Below are 10,111 nucleotides of genomic sequence, written 5' to 3' on the forward strand. Positions count from 1 at the left end.
ATAGAAAAAAAAAAAAAAAAAGAAGAAGAAGTTGAAAATAGAACTACCCAATGACCCAGCAATTGAACTCCTGAGTATTTACCCTAATGATACATGTGTAGTGAAAAAAAGGGACACCTGCACCCTAATAATCATAGCAGCAATGTCCACAATAGCCAAACTGTGGAAAGAGCCTTGATGTCCTTTGGCAGATGAATGAATAAAGAAGATATGAGATATATATATATATATATATATATATACATATATATATATATATATATATATGAATATTCCTCAGTCATCAGAAAGGATGAATACCCACCATTTGCATCGACATGGTCGGAGCTGGAGGGGATCATGCTGAGTGAAATCAGTCAGTCAGAGAAAGACAATAGTCATATGATTTCACTTATACGTGGAACATCAGGAACAGAGCGAAGGACCACAGGGGAATGGAGGGAAAACTGAATGGGAAGAAATCAGAGAGGGAGACAAACCATGAGAGACTCTTGGACTCTGGGAACCAAACTGAGGGTTACAGAAATGATGGGGGTGGGGAGATGGGGTAGCTGGGTAGACAGGTATTAAGGACGGCACATGTTGTGATGAGCGCTGGGTGTTACAGGCAACTAATGAATCACTGCACACTACATTAAAATCTACTGATGTATTATATGTTGGCTAATGAATATAAATTTTAAAAATTAAGTTAAAAAAATAAAAAATAAAACCAAGGCAGAAACCATACATAACTCAGAGAGCTCCATACTCCTGGAGGCTGAGCTAGCAGGCACAGCCAAGGCCTCAGGAGGTCAGGGTACTAAAGGTTTGAGAGGTGGCTTGGTACACCCCTTTCCCTGAAGCCCCATGGCTGTGGCAAGGTGCAGGGACTGGGAGGGAAGACCCGACCAGAGGCCATCCTGGCTCCAGAGCCCCTGCAGGACCACTCCCAGCCCCACCAGGCCGTGTCTGTCTAGATCCACGAAGAAAACCTTTTCCCTTGATTGTTCTTTTTAAAGATGGTTGCTCAGCATTAACACAGAAATCATCCGACATAAAACTGGAGCCATTTATAGCTGCAAATGACCCAGAAGGTATCAAAATGTAGTGATCACAAAGAGAGGATCTTGTGTTCCCAGGCAGGCCTCCTCTGTGTGGGTGCAGCTGGGGCCCTGGACATGCCCACGTAGGCAGGGCTGGGCTCCATGGTATCCCTCAAGGGGACAGAAGTAGTAACCTATTCTGACAGTTCTGCTCAGGACAGCACCCCCTGATGGAGCCAGGGACAGCCCCTCATGAGTTCTCAATGTCCTGGTGATTCTTGGGCACGGCCTGAATCTCAGCTTCTTCATGAAGTGGGAGAGGAGGGCAGTCCAGCCACCATGAGTACCACAGGTCCTCCAGGGGACAGCCCAGTCACCGCAGGTCCCACAGGTCCTCGGGGATAGCACCTTGGTGGGCTTATAGTCCAGCAGGTACCTCTTCAAGTGGCTCTTGTCACCCCACATAACCTCGATCCCATTGGCCAGGTCGACCCCCATCACCTAGTGACAGGCCAAGGTCAGTCAGTGAACCTACACCACCAACCCCCCAGAAAAGGCCCCCATGTTGTAAATGTCGTCCTGATCCCTGGGGACGTGGGCCTGGGACTGTGGCCCGCACTGGTAACTGAAGTTTTCACAGGACATCCGGTAGAAACTGGGGTGCAGGGTGCCAAAGAGAGGGGGACAGTATCTCCATGCCCATATGGTCACAGAACTTCATGTCCACATCCACACCTGCCACATCATCCACCTCACAGAGGAAGCGCTGCTCACAAAAGCAGCTGACCATCACCATGTGCTTCATGGACACATCCTACCAGATTGGGGTGCTGGGGTCCTCAAGGACCACCACCCTCCAGCCCTCCCAGGGGGGCACATGGGCCCAGCAGTCCACTGGTCCGTGACGACCTAGTAGGTGACCCTGTGTTCCACCATGATAGGCTTCTCTGCCCTCTGCAGGAACAGCTCCACGAAGAACACCTATCTATGGGATGAGGGACAAGGTGGGAGGAGGGTCACTGTCAGAGGCTAGCGGCAGGACCCCAGAGCTGGGGGTCATGGACATGTGTACCTTCTTCAAGGGGGTAGGTTCTGGGCTGCTTTAAGCAGCAGCCACTCTCCCAGCCTGTTCTGAGCAAGTCTGCTTGTGGGGCCTCCCTACCTTCTGCTCCCAGAGATGGGGTCATCAGCACCCCATCATACAAAGGGGAACCTAGGCTTCAGAGGCGGGAAACCAACCCCACAGTCAGCATACTAGAGCCAGGAATGCTCCCCCAGTGCTGAGCTCCCAGGCAAACCCTGCAGGTGCCCTCCTCTGGCCAATCCCCTGTAGGTCCTATCTCCACCTGCCAGGAGTAGACCACCTTTGGGCACAGCCCTCCTTTCTATGGCCTACAGACTGGCTAGAATCAGCAGGGCTAGCCTCCTGCCCCACTTTGCTTTGAGTGGGCTGTCGCTGTCCCCCACAGAGCTGTCTCCACCCCCATAGGATCCTCCCTTGAAGGCTACTGGGCTTCTTGATGACAAGGTCTAACAGTCAACCACTGCTATTCCTAGAAGCAGTCACCCTCGAACTCTCCCATATCAGGATCAGGTCCAGCGCATAGGCAGGGAAGAGGAAAGAGGACCACTGGAAGAAGAGAGGGCTTGCTTAGGCCCCAGCCAGGAATCCAAGATGGGAAGCTTCCAGGTTCAGTCTACATCTCCCGGGCTCCAAGAAGTTGGAAGTCTTGTCTCTCTCAGGGGACTACCCAGGACAGCAGCTCCCCCATTGTCAGCAAGGGTGGTGAGCCCCTCTGAGATCGATTTTCGTTATGGTTTCATTTATTTGCTTGACAGAGAGATAGAGAGAGAGAGAGAGAACACAGCAGGGGTAGTGAGTAAGGGAGAATCATGCTCCCCACTGAGCAGGGAGCCCAACATGGTGGGGTTTGACCCTAGGACCCTGGGATCATGACCTGAGCTGAAGGCAGATGCTTAATAACTGAGCCACCCAAGCGCCCTGAGACTGATTTTTTTCACACAGACAATAAGGCCACTTCACTGTGCTTGCCCCATACCTGGCAGCTTAGTAAATCACTCACAAAGGAAAAGACAGGGGACAAGGCCGCACAACCAGCAGACCTTAGTCAGGTCACCAGGGGTCAAGTCCAGGCCCAGCAAGCAGGGGAACAAGCCAAAGAAAGTAAGGGAAACTTAAATAAATCTTAGGACACCCCATGGTGATGAAAAGACATACTATTGATAAGATGACAACAGTACATAAAGCAATGTGGAAATTCAATGTGTTCCCAAGAAATTTAACAAAGGCCTTTGGGAAGAAATGCACAAGCTAATCCTAACAGTAATATGGAATTTTGAGGGACCACAAGATAGCCAAAACCATCATGAAAAAGAAAATCAAAGGTGAAAGGTCATGCTTCCAAAGTTCAAATCTTAATACAAAGCAACAGTAAATAAAACATTGTGATATTGTCATAAAGGTATGCATACACCCTGAGACAAATAATACATTATAAGTTAATTAATTGAATTTAAATTTACAAAAAAATTTTAAATAAATAAAATGATTTTTTTTTTAGTATACATAGAGATCAGTGGGATTTAACTGAGATCCCAGAAATAAACCCCTTCATCTATGGTCCACTGAATTTTGACAAGGGTGGACAACATTACACTGGGGGGACAGAATGGTCTTTTCAACAAAGGGTGCTTGGCAATTGGTTATCCATGTACAGAGGAATGGAACTGGACCCTTACCTCACACCGCATATAAATATAAACTCAAAATAAGTTAAAGTCTTAAATGTAAGAGGTAAAATTATAAACCCTAAAAGAAACAAATGGGGATAAATCTTCATAACATAATTGGATTTAGCAATGCTTTTAGATCTGACATCAAAGCATAAGAAGGGAGAGAAAAAAATAGACAAAATAATATCCTCAAAATTAAAAATCTGTCCCAGGTTCCTGGGTGGCTCAGTTGGTTAACCGTCTGACTCTTAATTTTGGCTCAGATCATGATCTCAGGGTCATGAGATTGAGCCCCACGTCAGGCTTCACACTAAGTGTGGGGCCTGCTTAAGATTCTCTTTCCTTCTCCCTCTGCCTCTGTCCAGTTGCACCCTCTCTCTCACTCACTCTTAAAAAAGAAATGTAAAAAAAAAATAAAAATAAAAATATTTGTACGTCAGAAGATACTATCCAGAAAGTGAAAAGACAGCCCCCAGAATGGAAGGAAATATTTGTACATTATTTATCTAATAAGAGTCTGTTCAGAATATGTAAAGAGCTTTTACAACTCAACAAAAAAACAACCCCATTTTAAAAATGGACAAAGGACTTGGATAGAACCTTCTCCAGAGATATCATACAAAACGTGAAGAGCCCATGAATAGATGTTAAAAATCATTAGTCTTTATGGAAATGAAGATTTAAACCAGTTAGATGTCCCTTTACACAAATAAAATCACTATGATCAAGAAAATGAAAAATAACAAAAGGATGTTGAGAAATTGAAACCCTTAAACCTCGCTTGTGAAAAATCGTGCAGTCTATGTATAAAATAGTTTGGCATTTACTCAAATAGTTCAAAGCAGAATTACTATAGTACAATTGTTGAACAACTGTACTCCTAGATATATACCCCCAAATTGAAAACACTGGTTCAAACAAACAAACAAAAATGTACAGGAATATTCATAGCAGCCATGTTCACAATAGGCAAAACCAGAAATGTCCATCCATGGGGAAAAGGATGTCCTTTTGGAAATGACATATGCAAATGTCCATCCATGGGGAAAGGATAAACAAAATGAAGTAGATCCATAAAAGGCTATCCTGTTCTGCCCTATGAAGGAATGAAGTAAAATGGTTCATTTGTGGGGAAACAATATGGTGGATCCTTAAAACATTACACACAGAATTCCACTGCAGCCTATATGCCCCTGAATTTTCAAAGTAGAAGTATCTATCCATATTCAGAGCAGCATTTCTCACAATAGCCAAAAGGTAGATGCTACCCAAGTGTCTGCTGACAGATGAATGGATGAACAAAATGTGGTTGATACACCATGGAACATGATTCAGCCTTAAAAACGAAGGGAGTTCTGACACAGGTACATGGGTTGAACGTGGAAGTCATTACATTGAGTGAGATCAGCCAGTCTCGGAAGGACAGATACTGTATGATCAACTTAGATGAGGTGTCTGGGACACGAAGCTGGATGTGGCTTCAGGGGGTTGAGCAGAAAGGACAATGGGGAATTGGTGTTTCATGCATACAAGCTCCCTCAGGGAGAATGAGAAAATTCTGGAGAATGATGTACAACTGTGGGAACTCAGCTAAGGCCACAGAATTATGTACCTGAAATGTTTTAAGGGGACAACATTCTTATGTTTAGTCATTGTGAAAAAGTGAATGAAGGACTAATGGATGTCACAACATGGATGGACACTGAAAACAGCCCCAGTGACATAAACCATATAGAAATACCACTTAGATGGGAGCTGTCTGTGCTCCTTAAGTCCATCAAGTTTACCCAAATAAGGGAAAGTCCTGGAAGAAGTTCCAGAAGAAGAAAACCGGATCCAAGTGGAGAAGACATTTCAGACCATCAGGCAGGTGGTGACAGCTAAGTGGGCCTGTGGTCTGGGTTCAAACATGGGAACCATCATGATTTCCTCACTTGGGGTTATGTGGTGGTTGTGCAGGACAGTGTCCCTGTTTGGGATAAAATGCACAGAAGTAGCCTGTCTGAAGTGGCAAATGTGGTAAAGAAATGACAGCTTGGGAGTCTGAGGGTGGAGATCAAGCATATTTGCGCTACTGTGACAAGTTACTGCAGATTTGAAATCACTGCAGAGTAAATGACTCTTCCACATATCCACATTAGCACAACGCCACAGAAGCAGAGAGGATATCAGACATCGGGATGGAGGCCAAGTCCTGCCAGATCCAGTTCACCCACCATGAAGAGGCCACTCACCCTTGGAGGAGGCCACATGTTAGCAAGAGACTCATGGGAGGATTAAATTAGGGGCCCCCGTGTCTTGGGTGCAGTAGAAGCAGTGGGATTTGGAATTCCAATTCTCCACAATGCTCCACCACAGCCTGGTTAGAACTGTGAAAAAGCATGAAGGGAATCCTCAGTAAAGTGGACTGGGGACGCCAGAAGGAAGGCTGGAAGGGGGCGCCTGGCGCTCAATGCCCATTATAGACCCCACATTGCAATCCCCCACGGAAGAGACTCATCCATTCAAGGCCCCACAGGGGAAGGTGGAGGGTTCATCTCCTACAAGAAATCAATCATTACCAAAGCTCAGCTGGTGAGAATCCTCCATCACCCCGAATCCCTGCCTTTCTCCAGTGGACTTTCCCTCCAATCAACCCTCCCAACTTCTTACTCCTTCTCCAAGAAATAATGTTCCTTTGTTTCTTGCACTTGCCTGTGATGCGATGGAGCTTGTTCAGCCCAGATTGCTACTCTCTGCTATTCCTTAATAAACCCATTTTTCTGGCCAAATAACTGGTAGTTTGAGTTTAAAGTGAACAGAACTAATAAATTCAAGAAACTTGCAAGGAACAAAATCAATATACACAAATCAATTGCATTTCTGTGTGCTCCAAAGGAACCATCAGAAAGAGACTACGGAGAACAATCTCATTTACTATTGCATCCAAAAGAACAAGATACCTAGGAGTCCCCTGAACCAAGGAGGTTACAGGCCTGTCCCCTGACAGCCATGGGACACTGATGACAGGCAGGGAGGGAGACACACGGAGACGGGAAGACACTCTGTGCTCAGGGAAAAACCGACACTGGGAAAATACCTACTCTGCCCAAATCCATCTATACAGTCCGCGCTGTTGCTCCCGAACTGCCAGACTCCGGACCAACCTTGAAGCCCGTGTGGACATGGGAAGGACACTGCATGGCCAAGGGAGGGGAACATGAGCACCAAGGCGGGTGGCCGCTCCCTGACTGCAGACTGAGGAGCCCCAGGAACCGAATCCGCATGCGCACAAACACAGACGTGGGACAGGGGCTGCATCTGAGCCCAGAAAGAGGGGACCCCACAGCCTCGCAAACAGCACTGTGGGAAGACACGTCACCACACACAAAACTACGGAAGCCCGAGAGTCTACACAGCACGCCCTTCCTCCGTGGGGTCCTGAGACCACGCACCCCATCGCCAGTCCCTGCTCAAGCAGCTTCTCCTCACCTTCTCCTCCAGCAGCCTGTTCTGAGGGGGCAAGCTGCTGTCAGCGTGGACACGGACCCACATCCTCCACAGTGGGTCCTGTCCGTGTGGATCTGGACCCACATCCTCCCCAGCTTGTGCTGTCCGCGTGGGAGGAACCCCAGTTCCTCCAGAAGTCTCCACAGCGTGTCCTGAGGAGGCCTGACTCCTGTCCCAGCTCCGGCTGCACAGGCCAGGCTCAGGGCAGGAGCTGGGATCCTGCGCCCTCTGCAGGCGTGGGAGGGCAGTGCAGGACTAAGGGAATTAACCCTTCAATGGAAGCACCTGCTCCCTCCCAGGGTCCAACTGGAGCCATTTCATTCTGGAAATTCAAGCTACATGGAGCCCAAAATCCCCAGCTTCCCCAAAAATGGCTAAGGAACAATTAATTGGAAACAATATGGAATGACAACAGTCTCTGACCCAAACGGTGGCACCAAATATGACCCTGGCCCTGACACAGACCCACACTCTGACCTTAGCTTGTTCTCAAGCCTGACCCTGACCCCAATCCAAGACCCTAACCCTAGCACCCAACCCAAACAGTGTTCACAAGAATCAAAAGGTAAAACTGCCAATATACATCAGTAGTGAATGCATAAGCAAAGTGTGGTAAAGGATTTGAATTTGGGTTCAGGTTCAGGTTTCAGTCAGAGTTCTATATCAGGCTTTGAGTTTAGGGTCAGGGTGAGGATTTAGAGTGAGGGGCAAAGAAACAGAGCTGGAGTTTAGAGCTTTAGGTTTATGATTTAGGGTGAAAGACTCAGAGATAAAGAGATAAAGTTCAAGGTCAAATTTAGGGTTTGGGTTCATGCTGGAATTTGGGTTCAGGGTTCATGGCTCAGAGTCCTGGTTTAGTATTTGGATTCATGGTTCAGGTCTCGGATCCAGGGCTCAGGTTCAAAGTCTAGGCTTCAGATTCAATTTCAGGTTTGGAATTCAGGGTTCCAGTTTGAGCTAAGGTCGGGTCAGGTTTCAGTGTTAAAGTTAGGGATTAAAGCTAGGTTTAGGTATGACACATTTTCTTCAGTTGTCACCAAGGACACAAAATTTCTATCAAAAGTTTCTAAATCTGAAATGTATTTCATCTGGGTTTCAGGAGATGGGATAGAATTTAGGATCTCAGTAACTATCCTCCTACAGTATTCTGATCCTAGGGTCTCCCAGTCACCCAGAAGCAGCTTTTGTCTTGGCTCAAACATGCCCTTGGCAGAGAAGGCTGAGCTGGTGCCAAACCTGGGATGACTTCACAATGGTAGAGTGTGAATCCAAATATCGTGGAACTGTTCATGGAAAATGAAACAGGAGACAAATAATTGGTTGACTCCTCATTCCTCCACAATAACAAAGACCAAGTCTCCAATAGAATCTGATAATGTTCCCTAGGAAGGCCTATGGTACTCATTACTGGTACTGAAGGAGGGCATCTTTCCCTGCTTTAAACTAAGAATCAGAGCAGGGTACTTCCTAGTTTGTGTCAAAAATAAGATTTTATTATTTGACTGTTCCAGCGTACAATTTGTGGAAGCATTGACAACATTTTTCTTTCCCAAATCCTCATCAGTATGGGGGTAAAATGCAGGCAATGTTGTAATGCAATGCTCATTGGAATACCAAGTAGAAGGAGAGCTATTAGAAGCAATAAAAAGGTATCAAATATGAAACTCAGAAAAAGCACCCTTGATGGGCAGTTAATGAGGATCCCTAATCATAAGATCTAACATCTCACCCTTGGAATTCACCCATAAAAATCATCAACAATAGCCCGCTGACCACTGTAACCACCTGACCATTGACCTCTAGGCTCATAATACACACTCCAACCACTAGAGACACACTTCTCAGCAGCAGAACAAGACTTGCCCACTCCCGGTGGACCAACTCTTACAGTGAAGCCAAAAAAATCCCACTCCTTGGAAATCCCAGCCATTAGGACAAAGTCACAGAAACCACACCCAGAACTCAATAAAGAACAGACATCTCGTGAAGTGGATGCTGCAGATTACCACCACTCCCACAAAGTAACTCTACAATGGACTCCAGGTCTGTCCCTTGCCCGGGATTACATGGGGCACCCCGTTTTTCCGACACTCCACCCTCAGAACAAAACCGTGAATTGTCCTAGTCAGTCCTTTATGCAGGCTCACAGTGAGCCGTGCGAAAGCCAGACAACTTCTTGAGAGCACTCAGCCTCTCACGCCTATCCTAGCAGATGGAGGGTGCTGCTCTCCCCAGCTTCCATACCAACTAGACAATACTTGGAACAAGTCTTGCCATACTCCGTGCAAAAGGCATATTCTCCATCTGCAAAATGATGGGCAGTGAAACGTCATGGATTACCCACGTCATGGATTACCCATATTACCTAGATAATATGGAGATAGAGCTTGGCCAGAGCTATTATCTCCAACCCCTTACACACACACACACACACACACACACACACACACACAGGCACATAACCTTGCCTTGTGCACTCCAGACCAGTTTCCGTCCACCTTGTTCATTCTCAGCCATTGTCTCTACAGAGTAGTACAGCAGTACTGAGGTGCTGGAACTGAGGTGTTAGGTGCTAAGCCAGCACTCCCTGGCTATGGGGATAGGCTCATCCATTGGCATGTGACCTGGTCCCAGCCAATGAGGTGGAAGGAATCTTGGGTCTCGGCCTGCAGAGCCAAGTATGGGATGGACCACCCAGGCCAGGGGCTTTTCCATCGTGACTGCAGAAGTGGCCTAGGCCTGGTCCATGCCAGTGCCACAGATGGCCCAGGAAGCCAGGCACTCCATAATATTACTGAAGTCTGTCAGATTCGTCCTGAAGCACACACATGCTGGATCCTCTG

General features: G+C 46.8%; 1 pseudogene; it reads right to left on the reverse strand.

Annotated features, from left to right (window-relative positions):
• Positions 1-1,275: 1,275 nt before the first annotated feature.
• On the reverse strand, positions 1,276-9,785 carry LOC116873445 (annotated as a pseudogene).
• Between the last annotated feature and the right edge of the window lie 326 nt (positions 9,786-10,111).

Source organism: Lontra canadensis, unplaced genomic scaffold, assembly GCF_010015895.1.
Source record: "Lontra canadensis isolate GAN:19392208 unplaced genomic scaffold, GSC_riverotter_1.0 scaffold33, whole genome shotgun sequence".
Taxonomy (NCBI): Eukaryota; Metazoa; Chordata; class Mammalia; order Carnivora; family Mustelidae; genus Lontra; species Lontra canadensis.